The following is a 16463-nucleotide window of genomic DNA, read 5'->3' on the forward strand; positions in this document are numbered from 1 at the left end:
TGATTGTTGGAAAAATAAACAGAAAAAACGATTGATAATGTATTCATCAATTGTAGAAATTGGAATGAAGTACTCAGTGTAGAAGAATGATGCTTACTTTACTGTTCATTCTCTGTTGGAATGTGTGAGTCACGGGTGTACGTAGGTAAGTAATTATACGACAAATACAAAAGATAATTTTATGTCGATTTTATTTTTGGGGTTTTGATGAGATTTTTTTCTCATCCCTTTTACAGCTGGAAAAGATACTGTGCGCTATATAGAAGACCAATAGAGCATACCTCGCCAATCCTCAGCGATGTATAATAATGTGCGTTTTCCTTACCTGGATATTTATCTGACAATACACCTGTACTTACCTGGATTTGAGAGATGAAGCCGACACAGTAGGTTCGTTCAGTAAGTGGGTCCGCTCTGGATTATATTGACTTGTTTTTAGTGCTGTAATGAAAGTACTTCCCTTGTGGTACTTGTCTTGAGGGATATTTATTCGTCCATGTATTCTGTCAACAGGACTTACTAATGTAGATGTATTCGGAATTGCTGTCAATGGGACATATTTAAAAGGTAAGTTATGCAGAGAGAGAGAGAGAGAGAGAGAGAGAGAGAGTCTTGAGAATAAACATAGAAAAATACTCATATGCTTATAGTAGTACAAAAGAATTATAAATCTGATCAAATTTTGTACTCTATATAGCGGTTTACCTGAAGCAATCCATACATACATTACGCTTTCATTGAATGAAAGGTCCGAAATTATTATATTCTCAAATGCATTGTAAATTTTTTTCTGATCTATATTCAGTAATAAATATTTATCACATCAGCGCACGCATACACACACACATACACACACACATTTTAGTTAAAATACATGTATATACAATTAGATATTTGGATAATTGAGTAAGGATGACACACTATTTCTTAATTGTGCATAAACTAATTCTATAATTCATCGCATGGATAAAACATAAATTTATTTGTAAAATTCGATATTAATAATAAATTTTCATAGTGTTATGCAACACTGCCTTGACAGTGCCGTTAATAATAAATTTTAATAGAATTATGAAACACTGCCTTTACAGTGCCGTTCACCTGAAGGTTCGGAATTGACTGATAGCATCGCTTCAACCGTCTATATTTCAAGTGAAACATGATATATATTAAAGTCTGTTCATATTACCTTTTCAATATTTTGGACATTTGCATGGAATAAGCGTTTTAGTCTAAGACGAAATTACGAAGACCGCCATATGCAGCATCAAGCTGATCACTATTCAAACTCATTCTTAACATCAGATCTTCTGTCTGACGCAGCTTACAGTTATTATTACAGAAAGGTCTCTCTACTCATTACTAAAAGTTTTTGATCATTATATTTACAGTCTTATTAGATTACAGACTGAGATGACTGAATACATTGGACGATTGTCCTGGGTCATTGTACACAGCACTTGTCAATTAAATAGATATAATTTTATCGCATGCTTGAAGCACGATTCTGTACGTACTTGCATACAGAAAGCTTTGTTTACTTTTTATTGATGCATGTATCGTGTTCTTCAGTGGTAAAGAAATTTGTCCCATGTTTTATACATAACGTACGTCCCATGTTTTATACATAACGTCCCATGTTTTATACATACGTCCCATGTTTTATACATAACGTACGTCCCATGTTTTATACATAACGTCCCATGTTTTATACATAACGTCCAGCATAACCAATCAAAACTTTTATCAGATGTCCACCGATATGAACACCATTAGATAAAGGGCCTATTGACGGTGCACGGCATACATCCGGGTAATACATGTCTTATGACGTAAAACTATATTGTATGTGCTGTAACATTTTATTGTACAGGAAGTATGTCCTGCAAATCAGGATGGACTTCAGAAGATAAAAAGCTGATGGTATTGAATGTATGTGAAAACTTTAACAAAGCAATACGGTATACTATATAACTATATTTATGAGTGTATGCATGTCTTTGCGTGCTAATAAGGTGGATAGTAATTTTGCAAATAAAGCGGTTGTTGCTATACCTAATTTAATAACATAATTTTATAATATAGTATTGAATCTGGGAAAAGTGTTCCCAATACAGTATCTCATCCGTTGTCTAACACGATAGAGATGTCATCAACATCAAAGGGACTAAGTTATTATTGGATACACTCCCGTGATTCTCATCTGAAATGAATAAGGCGATTTCTAACGTATTACTTGACTCCATAACGAAATTTCGATCTAGGTATATTCGACCTTATATTTCCCCAAGAGTCACAAGAACAGATAAAACAGTAAACGATAGTACAACAAGAACAGATACTAAGATAGTAAACGTGAATGCAACAAGAAGGACGGATAATACAGTAAACAAGAATACTAAAACGTAGGGATATTAAACTGAATTCAGTTATTTTCGTAGACATCACATTTTGTGGTTTGAAAGAAAATAACACTTTTGTTTGTATTTAACATACTGGATATGACCCTTTTTGGGAAAGGGTTCTATTGCTCCTACTTGATGTGACCCTAATCGGGAGGACGTTCTCTGCTCTTACTAGATCTTACTCTAGCTGGGAGTGGCGTCTATGGTCCCACTCTCGATATTGCTCTAATGAGGAAAAGGTTCTATGGTATTGCTGTATTTGTCTTATTGGAAGAGGGTTCTTTGGTCCTACTGTGTATGACTCTAACTGGTATGTGGTTATGTGTTCCTACTGGATATGACTCTGATGGGGCGGGTTCGATGGTCCTACTGGATATGACTCTGATTGGTAAGTGGTTCTATGGTCCTACTGGATATGATTAATTGGGACGAGGTTCTATGGTCCTACTGGATATAATTAATTGGGACGAGGTTCTATGGTCCTACTGGATATAATTAATTCGGACGAGGTTCTATGGTCCTACTAGATATAATTAATTGGGACGAGGTTCTATGGTCCTACTGGATATGAGTAATTGGGACGATGTTCTATGGTCCTACTGGACATGATTAATTGGGACAAGGTTATATGGTCCTACTGGACATGATTAATTGGGACGAGGTTATATGGTCCTACTGGATATGATTAATTGGGACGAGGTTCTATGGTCCTACTGGATATAATTAATTGGGACGAGGTTCTATGGTCCTACTAGATATAATTAATTGGGACGAGGTTCTATGGTCCTACTAGATATAATTAATTGGGACGAGGTTCTATGGTCCTACTGGATATGATTAATTGGGACGATGTTCTATGGTCCTACTGGATATGATTAATTGGGACGATGTTCTATGGTCCTACTGGATATGATTAATTGGGACGAGGTTCTATGGTCCTACTGGATATGAACCTAATTTTTAAGAGGTTATGTGGTCTTCGCCGATGTTTGTTGGGTATAAATAAGATAAACTTGTAAGTAGGTTATTCAGTTTTATTGATATTAGAAGAAATTAAAATGGATTTAATCCGCTCATAGTTAAGATTTTATATGAAACTATTTCAATACCCCGAGCGTTGTGTGGTTGTGAAACCTTTCGCCAACGCTCTCAGAATGTACATGTAATAGAGAGACTATTGATTTTACGCTAAGCATATACAAGGTAAATATTACATACACCAACTGACGTTGCTTTAAGCCTATTAGGTACTTTACCAATTCAAGCTTACATTTACATAAAGAAACTAATTTTCTTTGAGACACTTTGCAGTCTGCCTGCATTTTATTTTGCAAAACAATTATTTTGACTTCGTCTTTTTAGCTATCAGATTCCAATATTACACGTAAAAGAAATGGCTTCATTCCAGAAATATAAAATCTGCTGGATAAATTTAATCTAAAGACGTCATAGAATAGTATATTCTTCATGGTCGATTCCCGGTACATAAATCTGAATGGGGAAAAATATTATTAAATTCCTATTTCATTTATTATATAAAAATGCTTTGAAATGTTGACTTTATGACGATATTTTTCTTGTCGATTTCGTAAGTTATTGCATAATGGCAGTTTGATTCCCTCTGTAATATGGGAAGTAGGAAAATAATTTTCACGATCTCTCGAGCCATGTCGGCTCATTGGCATTATTGTCACAAAACATTTTCCATCTCTGTAAGAATCTGCACGTACTCGTTGTCTGCATCACAGTGGTTGTTCATTTTCTATCCATATGTAGTTTTCTTACACAAGACCGTGAAAAGTCAATGTCTACTACTGACTTGGTAAATACTCTCTTTGAAATAATGACCATAATTTGTTAATTCTTTTAAGCAACGATGAACTAATGTATTTCCATCTCATTTGTATTTTAGCTTTTGCTTCGACGTGAAGAAAATATACAACACACGTTTGAATTTATCGATGCTGATAATGAACATATTCCTTGTTAAATAGTCATAGTTTATTAATACCTTGTTAAATAGTCATAGTTTATTAATATCTTGTCTTCTGTGGGGTTCATCGTTAGTAATTTTTATATCATCGCAATGGATAACAATTTTTTCCAGTACTTTTTATATCAAGGAAAAATATAACTAAATTTGATAAAGTATTTTATGAAAAGTATAAATTGTGTTTGCTTCCAAAGCTATAGTGCAATCATGACATTTCTGTTCAATCAAATGGCAAACCCACTTTTATAATGCGCAGAAAAGAAATGCTGAAAACGAAGTATGACCCGATGATATACTCAGTTAATTTTCCTTAGTTCGCATGGCAAATGTTCACCATATATGCATTTATCTATGATTTATCATTTTCAAATGTGTATTTCTCATCTTTAGTTACTGTACTTTCTATTTTTGCTGTATTTTTTCTACAGTTGATCGTACTCCTCGTAATATACGGATGAAATAAAGATATCAATGAATCAGTCAGTTGGGTCAGGGCTCTTTGGTCCTACTGGATATGACTTTTTGGGACGGGGTTGTATGGTCCTACTGGATATGACTAATTGGGACGGGGTTGTATGGTCCTACTGGATATCACTCTAACTGATCTGTTTTACTGATCTGTTTTATGGTCCTAATGGATGTTATTCTTATTGGGAAGCTGTTCTATGGTCATGCTGGATATGACTCCAGTTGGGAAAGGGTTGCATGGTCCTAATAGATACGACTCTAAATGGGAGGGTTATATGGTCCTAATGGACATGAATCTAATTGGGAAGGGGTTCTATGGTCCTAATGGATATGACTAATTGAGAAGGGGTTATATGGTCCCAATGGATATGACTCTAATTGGGAAGGGGTTCCTTGGTTCTAATGGATAGGAATCTAATTGGGAAGGGGTTCTTTGGTTCTAATGAATATGAATATAATTGGGAAGGGGTTATATGGTCCTGCTGTATATGAATCTAATTGGGAAGGGGTTCTATTGTTCTAATGGATATGACTCTAATTGGGATGGGGTTCTATGGTCCTAATGGATATGAATCTAATTGGGAAGCGGTTCTGTCGCCCCAATGGATATGACTCTAATTGGGAAGGGCTTCTTTGGTCCTAATGGATATGACTCTAATTAGGAGGGGTTCTATGGTCCCAATGGATATGACTAATTGGGAAGGGGTTATTTGGTCCTAATGGATATGACTCTAATTAGGAAGGGTTCTATGGTCCTAATGAATATGACTCTAGTTGGGAAGGAGTTCAATGGTGTTTACGGATGGTTGTTGGGTATTTAAATCATTGGCGGGTAGCAAAACAAAATCCACTATACTTATTCCACCACGACTAGTCTTGATTTTACTGCAACATTATGATTTTGAAGATTCTGTTACGAACTGTGTGGAAATTTTCAGCATTGTTGAGATAAAGTACAAGGTTTGAACAATCTTACCCTATTAATAGAAACATAATAGGCATAACTCAAAGTATATTTGCCCCCGAGTGGCCGAATGGTCTAAAGCCCCGAGTGGCCGAGTGGTCTAAAGCGCTCACCGTTCCAGATCACGGCCATCTCACCTCTGTCTGCGTGGGTTCGAGTCTTAGACTCGGCTAACGTGGGTACGTGAAAAAGCCTTCCAGTAGCTTCTCGTGGGTCGGTGGTTCTTCCCGGGGTTTTCCAGGGTTCTTCCTCCGCCGTTTATACTGACCGCCATTTATAGCTTATCTTGTGCTGAAAAATGGCGTTAAACTATACAACAACAACAATAAATATATTCTTATCCTATGAACAGAAATATAATCGGTACAATATATGGCATTGAAGGATCTTCCAGAGAACAATCTCTTACAATGAATGAATGAATGAATGAATGAAATAATGAATGAATGAATGAATGAATGGTCAAATGACCTCCTAATATAAAACGTATAGAAGCTCAGTATAGATGATAGCCCTGGTGTTATTAGTCTAATATTTCAAAGCGGTAATGGCTTCATAATAACTCCACAATAAAAGAGTAAATGTTCAAATTGTTTAATATATACTCATTATAAATAAGCGTCGCTTAAGGCCAAATTCCACTGCAGGTTTATCAATTATTACAGGTCAACGTGCATGAAAATTTAGAAAGGACGTCTATAATTATCAATTTGTGGCGCCATTAGTCCCTTGTTGATTTTAAAGTCAGTTTTAATTATTTAATGTTTGTAGCAGATACAGTACCACTTTGAATGTTTCAATTGACCCGCTTTCTACATACCAGTTCACGAATACAACTTTCTTTATGAAGGGATTTAAAAGCAATGAACCTGAAACATGAAATTTGAGACATAATCCTAGGAGTCTCATAATTTGGTTTACTGAAATCTGGTCACTGTGACTGAAACACGGTATCAAGCATTTGGTTTTCGAGGTGTAATTAACAACAAAACTAAATCGACATTTTGCGTGACTTTTTCGCGCAGAGCTCATGGATGTAAGATTAACATGCGGGGGGAATAATATAGCCGCACGTTGATGTAACAATTGACATACGGGGACAATACCGATGCAGCACATGGATGTTTTGGAAGTTAATGGTCAACTCCACCAACCTTTAGGAAGAAAGGGTCAAGTTCTGTTAGTACGTCGTTGTGGTCAGTTTTTTTTAGTAAAGTTCTTTTCATCATGCTTAAATTATAGATGGAGCAACTCTCAAATAGAAAGACAGGTAGACATACATCGTTCTAGCCTCCTTTTTGCGAGCGGGGTCACTCCTTGCGATATGAGTTTCGTGGCTAATGTGCTACGAGTCACTGGGTTTGAACTGTGAAAAGGAAGTCAGGACCTGAAGTCTGCAAAGTAGGATTTGTTTACTGAAATCAAGCATCACATAATATATAAAAAAATACACGAAGGTAGGATTTGTTATTGAAACAATATAGAAAAATTACACACACATCTAATTATACAGAATATAATTGTTATGTTTATTTAAAGCTAACCATCTTCACACCGTTCTGAAAGTTCTGTATTTGATAATATGATGTAAATAATTAAATGTCGAATAAGTTAACAATAATCCAAAAAATGTTTAACAATTACATTTTCCAAACTATTACCAAAATTATTTGCAATAAAAGTATTTTATTGAATGTTTGATATAAAAATACCCAAATATTATTTTCTGTAAGTTTAAAGCATTTTTTACTCTTGAATTGATTATTTGTGAGCATGAAGCTGGTGGCGAAGTCATTTTTACAATAGTCATTTCTATAATTATAAACTGATACAAATTCTAGCTAAAACTTTAAAAAAAATCCATTGCACACTATATTTTTAAAATTATTATCAAATAATAAAAGGTGTCAATCGCTTTCAAAGTGAGTGAAATACTTTCTAAATATGTATCTTATCTATAATGAATGTGTTAAGACACTTAGGAAAATTCTCTAAATTATGACTAGGTACATTTCTCTTGCCTGTAAAAAGGAAGTTAGAATCCGAAGTTTGCAGTGTAACAGTTCTGACTAGGCTGTCGAGTACGGAATATATATATATATATATATATATATATATATATATATATATATATATATATATATATATATATATATATATATATATATATATATATATATATATATATATATATATATATATATATATATATTACTCCTACATTGATATAATATTTGCTTTGTCCATAATAGATTATTGGCTTATAACACCTTGCTTCTACTTTCGTGTTCTTGAAGCTCGGAAAGCCGATCGTACTTCGAAAAACTACGAAGGGTTTTCAGATTTTGCATTCCACCGCCAAGAATAATTGCTCCCGTCAAAACTTGCCTACAGTGCAAGACTTAGGCTGTAACCTTATAACATGTATCATTATGTCACTGACGTAAGCAGCGACGAATCTGCTATCATACAGTTTCTTAATGTACTCTATTAATGAACGGAATAAGATAAATACAGTAATATATCTGTGTAATGTACAAGTGCCTTGGTACATAAGAATAATTATATTCTTTATTAAAGATATACAGTCTGAGTTACAATAATACAAATTCTGACAATCATAGACTTTCTTAAATGTATACAATTTGGAATTACACAATACAAAAATACAAAGGCGTCGAGGGTTCTGTTGTAGGATAGCCAAAACACCATTTAAACATAACGACATACAATTACATATTCAGAAGGTATTTAACAATATGATAAAATAGAAGCTGCCTTTATATGGCACGCGTCTAAAATAAACAATGCTGTATTCATCCCAATGATCATTTCTAGTCAAAGGCAATCTGTATAATTCCATTCTCATCCAGCAGAATGGCTCTATCCACAACCTTTATACATGTGTACGACGTTTGGCTATATCCACAAACTTTATACATGTGTACGACGTCTGGCTATATCCACAACATTTATACACGTGTACGACTTCTGGATATATCCACAAACTTTATACATGTGTATGACGTCTGGCTATATCCACAAACTTTATACATGTGTACGACGACTGGCTATATCCACAAACTTTATACGCGTGTACGACGTCAACATTAAATGCAGCATAGATATATGAAAGGAACATACTGATCAGCTTTGAGCGCTAGCTTCAGTGTTACACATACGAATGCCTACAACAAACATAATAGACTATATATAGCATGCTCATTGCATACAGAACTTAAGTACGGTATTTAATGGTAGCTCAAAATGTCAATATGTGTGATTCTTATGCTACAAAAAATAAGCTACATTTATTATACAATCCTAATTTAGGAATGTACATGTCGACCACGGACACCTGGGAGTAGTACACAATGTATAAATTATAACGTATATTTTGTTCTTCCAGAAGGTAACATTTTAAACAATTATAGGGTGGCAAAGGTAAGTTGAAGCCACATACACAACAAACAACAATCATGTATATATGTGGGTGAGTGTATTAGCGAGATATGTGTGTACTGGAGAGATATGAATGTATTGGAGAGATAAAATGAGAAATCTGACGAAACGATGTTTCGACAGAGTATTGAACAAATTGGGCCCTGGTGTCTTTTACTATTGCCCGTCCGTCCGTAAATGTTTTTCTGATAACCTGAACTCCATCAGTACCAGTTCAAGAGACTGATTATATTTGATTTGATGTTCGCTAGAATGTGTCGATAAGACTGTATTCCCTCGGTAGGAGGGGTGGGGTAAACTTTCACATTTTTATTTGTGATATGTAGAGCACTTGTCAAGACTTAAAAAAACCTCTATTTAAAAAGATATCCTTACACATTATGGAATATTAAAAATATATGTCATTTGAAAGATAAGAGTTTCAGCAATCACAGAATTATAATCGTGAATTTTTAGAATTATAAGTGGCAATTTATTTATATCACTGACTATTTGATTAGCGTGATTACCATTGAACCGAAAACGTGAAGTATTATGTCTGAAAGTACAAACTGATAGGCCAGAAATATAGACCTAACCTGGAAACAAACGACTGAATTTTGTGCAAAAATTGTGCATTTTTGAACTTTTAAAATTTTGATTAACAATTCTTCGAGCTAGTCGCAAATACAATGAAGGTCGTCTAAGCCTTTATTGTAACAGTACCAACTTGTTTCATTGGTGGCTGACAATGTTTATCTTGATGAGTTATTTGCCACCGGTTTGCGTTTCACAAATATGTCCATGAAAATTGTATACCACCCTTCTGGGATAGCTGTAATTCTACCAAATTTGGTAAGTTAAAGATTCAAATTGCAGCAGCCCTACGGATATATTTTAAGGATCGATTAATTGTATCAGTCCAAATTATCAAGAAATTGGAGGCATGAACCTGATGATAACAACTTTTGGCCTCGATTAATATTGTGGATTGAGAGGATGATAGTGATGCGTGTATCTGGAATAGATGTTGGACATGTGTGACCCAATGTCAGCCAGGTTGCAGCCACGTCATGGCCGTGTAGGTTGATTGTTTATTTTAATGATAATGTCAAAGCTATTCTCGTTAACACCAATACAGACTCTGGGAGCTTTAGAGCTCATGCAGACAGATGACTAATATCTTATTAATTGGATCCCCAATTCTAACAAGTGCCTTATGCTCTTTCGGGTATCCTGTGTTGTAGAATCAGAGAGGTCGCATTAAAGAACTTTTAAGCTGTACTGGTTATTTCTTTTGTTAAAAGACACTCCACCAGTGATTGGGGCTTTTGTCAATTTTAGATAAATTTGGTGCGAATCTGAGGTTAGTGTTTGCCCTGTTCTCAAAAGGCAATATATTGGCTAGAAGTACACGAAGCATAGAATTGTCTGTAGGGGCCTTATATAGCATGTTGATCGAATGAAATTGGGCCATACTTCAGAGGGATGGAACAAAGCAGCCGTATTGCTGACCGTAAATTTTACATTGGCGCATAAAGCCTTGCCGTAGGCATTTAAGACCAAAGACAGAGTTTGAACTTGAATCTTGCATTAGCAACTGGCAAATTGAACTGCTAAAACTCGTGAATACTCAGAAATTACGCAAACATCATAACAATCGATAATATTCTAAAATATAAACACGAGTATCTATTTGAATTTAATTGTGTCCTTAACCATCTGGTCGGCATTGTTAATGGCTTTATTATATTCAATGGGACCGCTCCGGTGGCCTAAGTGGTCAGAATGTCCGCCCCTACCTAGTCATACCAAAGAGTTATTTTAAAAAACAGTACCAGCAGCTGCCTCGCTTGGCACTCGGCATTAAGACGTTAGTGTTAGGACTGGTCGGCCTGGTGTCACGATAATGTTACTGGGTAGGACATCATGCTACATGTCTGCGGCATGATGCCCAAATGCTAGACATCACTACAAATTGTCACACTGCAGACATCGTAGCGATATGATTGAAAAAAATGCTAAAGCTGCATTAAAATTCCAAATCACATACACACAGACACACGCGCCCACGCGCGTATCCACGGGATCATGTCACTTTTAAGCCGTCGCTATAAAGGACAGCAACAGCTAGCTGGCTTAATGCTATCAAAATCATGGTAATGACAGCAATCATTCCATCATAATAATTCTGTCATCCAGTAACTAGAAAAAACAGGTCAACATTGGCAAATGTGCCAAAACTGTTTATCAATGAGCACTTTGAAGCTACAATGAATATATTTTTAATAAATGATTCCTCTCAATTTATATCTCAACACAACAAAAAATAATTAAGAGCGTGAGCTAAATAATTTTTTTCAGAGTCTTATATCAAAATCTAAGACACAGTAATGTGGCCAGCATGTAGGTCAAAAGTTTTCTTCTAAGTTGTAAATTAGTCTACACCTTGAATTCATAAATATCAGTAAACAACTTTAAAGTCAAAATTATAAAATTCGTTTTTATTTTAGACTTTTCAGGCTTTTTTTTGCAAGTGGCAAAGAAAGATGTCTTCTTTTACAATTTACTAGACGTGGGACTCATATATCTTTGACGCATTTATATTTTCAGTGTGTGTGTGTGTGTGTGTGTGTGTGTGTGTACAAGTGATCACATTAGCGACCACTCTTGTTTTTATTTAGCCATATATTTTCAAGCACGGTTATAATGTTTATTGACGTAATTTTTTTTCAAATCGGTGGCTTTCGAAACAGCGTGAAACAATGTCACATTTTACCCTTAAGCAATCCTTTTGATATGTTTCTAATAATGTCTGAAATTTATGGGCCAGTCAGTTTCAAGAAATTTATGAATTACTTTAATATTTCTGCTGCAATCATCAGACACAATTCTTGTACGATTGCAACGCTTCTTTTCACATTATATTTTTTTTCCAAATAAATTTTCAAATGTCTTTTTTTCATAAACAACTCTAGATTTAGGGAAATCCTGGATGCAGCCTACTGAGTCGATGGTAGTTGTGTTCGTATTGGTGATGGTCGTAATAGGGGAAATCAAAGGTTACATTTGAAAATGTCATTTGGACAGTAATATGAAAATAGGTGCTTTAGATTTCGCTTACTACTTTAGGTTAACGCCTTCATTATCTCATAACTTTACAAATGTTTACCAGCGCGTCACACGAGAACGTATGCAGTGAGGCGAATCTTGGATAGTAAAAACGAAATTCGCACGCTAGTATGAACGATTTTACAAAGCTAGCGCAAATGGCGAAAACGCCTTGAAGCAGATATTCGTTGACAAGTGGACCCAAATTACTAGCGATGTTAACATTCCCTGTCAGCCGATCGGTCATCATCCCTTTCACCAAGTCCAGAATTCATTACGCATATGCAAAAATGACAAATCTTAAACACAAATGCCAATGACGTTAAGTATCAGTGAGGATGGACGTTGCATACGTCAGACAGAATTTCGTCTCTGGCAACTAATGATGTTGATATTGTATATGTAAAAAGTAATTCAACTTTACGATGCTTGTCGATACCTGATATTGGTGGGAATGAAAACTAAATAATATAACCCTGATCATTTATCAACATTATCATTCGACCCCACACACCTTTGCTTCCGGTCACTATAAACAAGTAAGATCTGGACCCGTGCACCTTTAAGTTATGGCGTTTAGGTCTATCAAAGCTATTTTCAATAGTATGGAAAACGTTGCCATGTCAGCTTATTCCTTTGATTCGCTGTACAATATTTCTTTACTTAGGCTCCATGAAGTTACTACCCGTGGTAGTTAAGGCATCTCTGCTGTCTCTTCATCCACGTATTATTTTCTTGTTGTAGCATCAGCCCTCGTCAACATGGGTTTTGATTTATTTGCGCAACCGATATGTCAGTCTCTGATTCCCCCGATTTGTTTAATTTCAGGCAGATTTTTCAGGACGGTAACTTCAGAATAACATTTTAAATATCCACGTTAGCTTTCCAGTTTGATCATGGGAAATTGCAAGCTCGCCCGGGTCGACGTAAACAACAACCTGCCTTGCAAACTCAATCAAATCTACTTTGGTGACAGATCCATCAGCCGTTTTGGGCTTCTTCCGCTCTAGCATACATATATGTTAATAGCCACTTTAAATAATATCAAGTGTACTTTAAGACATGGTACAAAAGCGCCCGCGCGTTGTGTAGGTGAATTATACAGGGCACGCAGCTCTTCAAGAGAGATATCTATATATAGGGTCATCCAGCCGAAACTGCAACGTGGTAGAGTTCCAGGTCCTGCTGATGAAGCCATATAAATGCTTCGGTCTTGCATCGAAGCTGGTTCTTTCTGCATGAAAACACATCACAAATGCTTGAATGACTTTGTCACTGCGAGTAAATAAAAAGTTGATCAATATACATGCGAGAAGCGTTATGAACAGCGAGGCCTTTTGCGAGTTCTACCGGGTGGTCGAGGATGTCTGTTTGATGGTATTGTGCAGGTCATTCCAGGTGGCAGAAGACCTTTTTCTTTTTTTATTCGCCTTAGAGACGCAAAATGACCATCCCAGATACAACTCTGACCGCCTCTATTGCAGCCTTTTTACATCAGCGATAGCAGTAGACGCTAACAATGCTGGAATGGCAGCGATGAATGGAAATATTCCACCTGTCTTTTGAAGCTGCGTCACCTTTGACTTGGATAGCTTTAATGTCACAGCCATATTCGTTTGTTTATCTGCAATAAGCAGATCAAGTCTTTGTTCGTTTAGTCGCACGCCTATAATTAAAGTTAACCTTGCCGGAGAAAGTCTCAATGTGACCCCGCTATCGTTTCCTATTACGCTTTTGACTGCTCTGAGCTAAGGCTATCCTTGACTCGATGACATCAAATTATTATTTTAAAACATACCACACTTAGTTACTATTACTAGTTTTCAACACGCGTCGTTGACCCTCATAAGGTCATATATGCTCTCCTTCTGTAATATCGAATCAGAGAAAATTACACCAATGAGTCTGTAATTGGGGAAAGAGATGATTTTGCGTGTGGGTTTGATTAGCAGCTCAAGCGTTCTTTGAACCCCACTGTGAGGCCTTCCGGTGCAGTCTGTGGCGACTGTAACATATGTCTGACATATCTTCATGCATCCATGTATTCGCATAGAAGTGATAGCGCACAACTTTGCGGCGTCGGTCAGCAACTTCTGTTGTATCATCGTTGGCGAATTCGTCATTGCCTATGTTTTCTATGGTTGTTACATTGCTGCGTCTAGACTAGCTCGATTCTTTTTTCGTGAGACAGAGCCTCCAGATAAGTCAACAACGAGTCAGCTCTAGGAGTCGTGGGTGACCGACTCAAACATATTCCGAAGCTCATTCCCACAAGTGCTCAGCAGCACACCAAATCCAACGAATGTTTGCAAAGCCATCCGCGTTAATGCCACGAAATATCATTAACAAGTTACAACTGTCTCGAATCATATTAGACACGTGCGCGTTTCCTTGAGTCATATAGATCACGTCTGTGTTTTGTGTTAGCAAAAGGGAAAATATTCTCGCGGGTTTGTCTTGGTGTTCCAGGATTACATTATCGCTTCAGGTAAAGATCGTCAATGAATGGCGGAAGCTTCATCGATTGTGGAAAATATACCATAGTGACGAAGAAGTAAGCGGCTAAGCGATATTGACTAAGCACTTCCTTGAAATATTTGAGTACATCATAAAATAGTTGGTCGTCCTCTGATGTCGCAATCATCCCATGTTAGCTAACGTATGACCAGATTCAAGAACATTGTGTGTTTTTCATGATCTAGCCAGGCAAAAGATCAACGTGCGAGCTGAAGTTGTAAACATAAAATCCTGCTTGGATGGTTTGGGGCTTGGTTTGCGCAGAAAAGTCAATGACAGTAATGTCGACAATCCATTTCCATAATGCCATTTTACATGTCAATTTTTGTGTAACACAATCATGACTTCATATTATCTGCGATGCTGCATGAAAACTTGCACTGTACATCCCGCGCGGACTCAAACACGTGATGGTCAAGATTTGATCGCTGGATTTTGGGTTCGATGTGGAGCAAAGTATTTTAAGTTCGTGGGCGTATGCAAAGGAGAATCTGAAAACAAATTTGACTGATATCGCTGCTGAGTTAATGAGGCTAACCAGGACACCATGGAGTAAATATTCTGGCGAAAAGCTTCCTTAGCTAAATCTGTAACCTCGATAAAATTATTCCAAGATTGGGAGATGTATGGATAAACGGCTTGGTTCTAACTCAGAGAATAACCTTTAATCAGCGTCGAGGTTACATGTTACCGACATAGATCATAAAGTGATATCCTTGCCTATCAACGCGTCGATGTAGATCTTGTCCATGACGTCATCGCGAGGCCTGAAAGTTCGTATTGCTTTTGGAGGCGAAGCTTCTTATGGTCACTAGCGCGCCCTTGGTGGACTAAAGACACTCATTGGAAGTAAAACTAATATAAAAGACATGAAACAGGCTGCGATATACTACATTCTCCTCGGTTTATGGAATGGTGAAGCTGCACTTGAAAACTTAGCGAGTGCAGCATAAAGCACCCATTTGGTTGTTCCGCTAGAGAGTGGCTTGCCAAACAGGTATTGTTGTAGATTTACCTACCCTCGTTATGATTTTCTGTTGATGGTTTAATGTGAGGATGGTCAACAGGCGTATCATTGTTTATTCCACATGATTGGGTACTAGAAAGCACATATAGGTACGCTTTAACCATTGTAGATATTATCAGCTGATACAAGTAAGCGGAGCCGCTAACGTTTAGATATTCAGTAAGTGTCACAGATGCGCTTAAACGTGTTTACACACGTTCACCACTAGCATGGCCTCAACTGTTATATGTGGAAACCCCCCCCCCCCCAAAAAAAAAAAGAACTTCTATTAGTTGCTGTTCATAAATGTTAAGGTGCTAGTTCGTCTTGGACATGTTGGCATATGTCGCGACCAAGCGAATGTTTTAACCTCACACTTGCGGAGCGATTATTCGGACATTAGTGCACGCATGACTCGTCAATGAATCGTAAAGATTGGTCTCGCGATTAGGAAACACCGCTTTGATCAGTCATAGCAGCATTAAATAATGATAATACCCTTTCAGCTGGGCTGAAACCTGCTGAGACGATTCGGCAGAGCACTCTCACCGTTACTCA

At 36.7% G+C, this 16463-nt stretch overlaps 1 protein-coding gene across 2 annotated transcripts in view; it reads left to right on the forward strand.

Moving 5' to 3' along the window:
* Positions 1-382: 382 nt before the first annotated feature.
* Positions 383-16463, forward strand: part of LOC149796044 (uncharacterized) — a 74414-nt gene continuing 58333 nt past the window's right edge. For both annotated transcript variants that reach the window (XM_089965962.1, XM_089965961.1), the window contains exon 1: positions 383-567. The gene's annotated coding sequence lies outside the window, so the exon portion shown is untranslated. The remainder of the gene's footprint in view (positions 568-16463) is intronic.

Source organism: Sinohyriopsis cumingii, chromosome 7 (assembly GCF_028554795.1).
Source record: "Sinohyriopsis cumingii isolate HCF-2022 chromosome 7, ASM2855479v2, whole genome shotgun sequence".
Lineage (NCBI taxonomy): Eukaryota > Metazoa > Mollusca > Bivalvia > Unionida > Unionidae > Sinohyriopsis > Sinohyriopsis cumingii.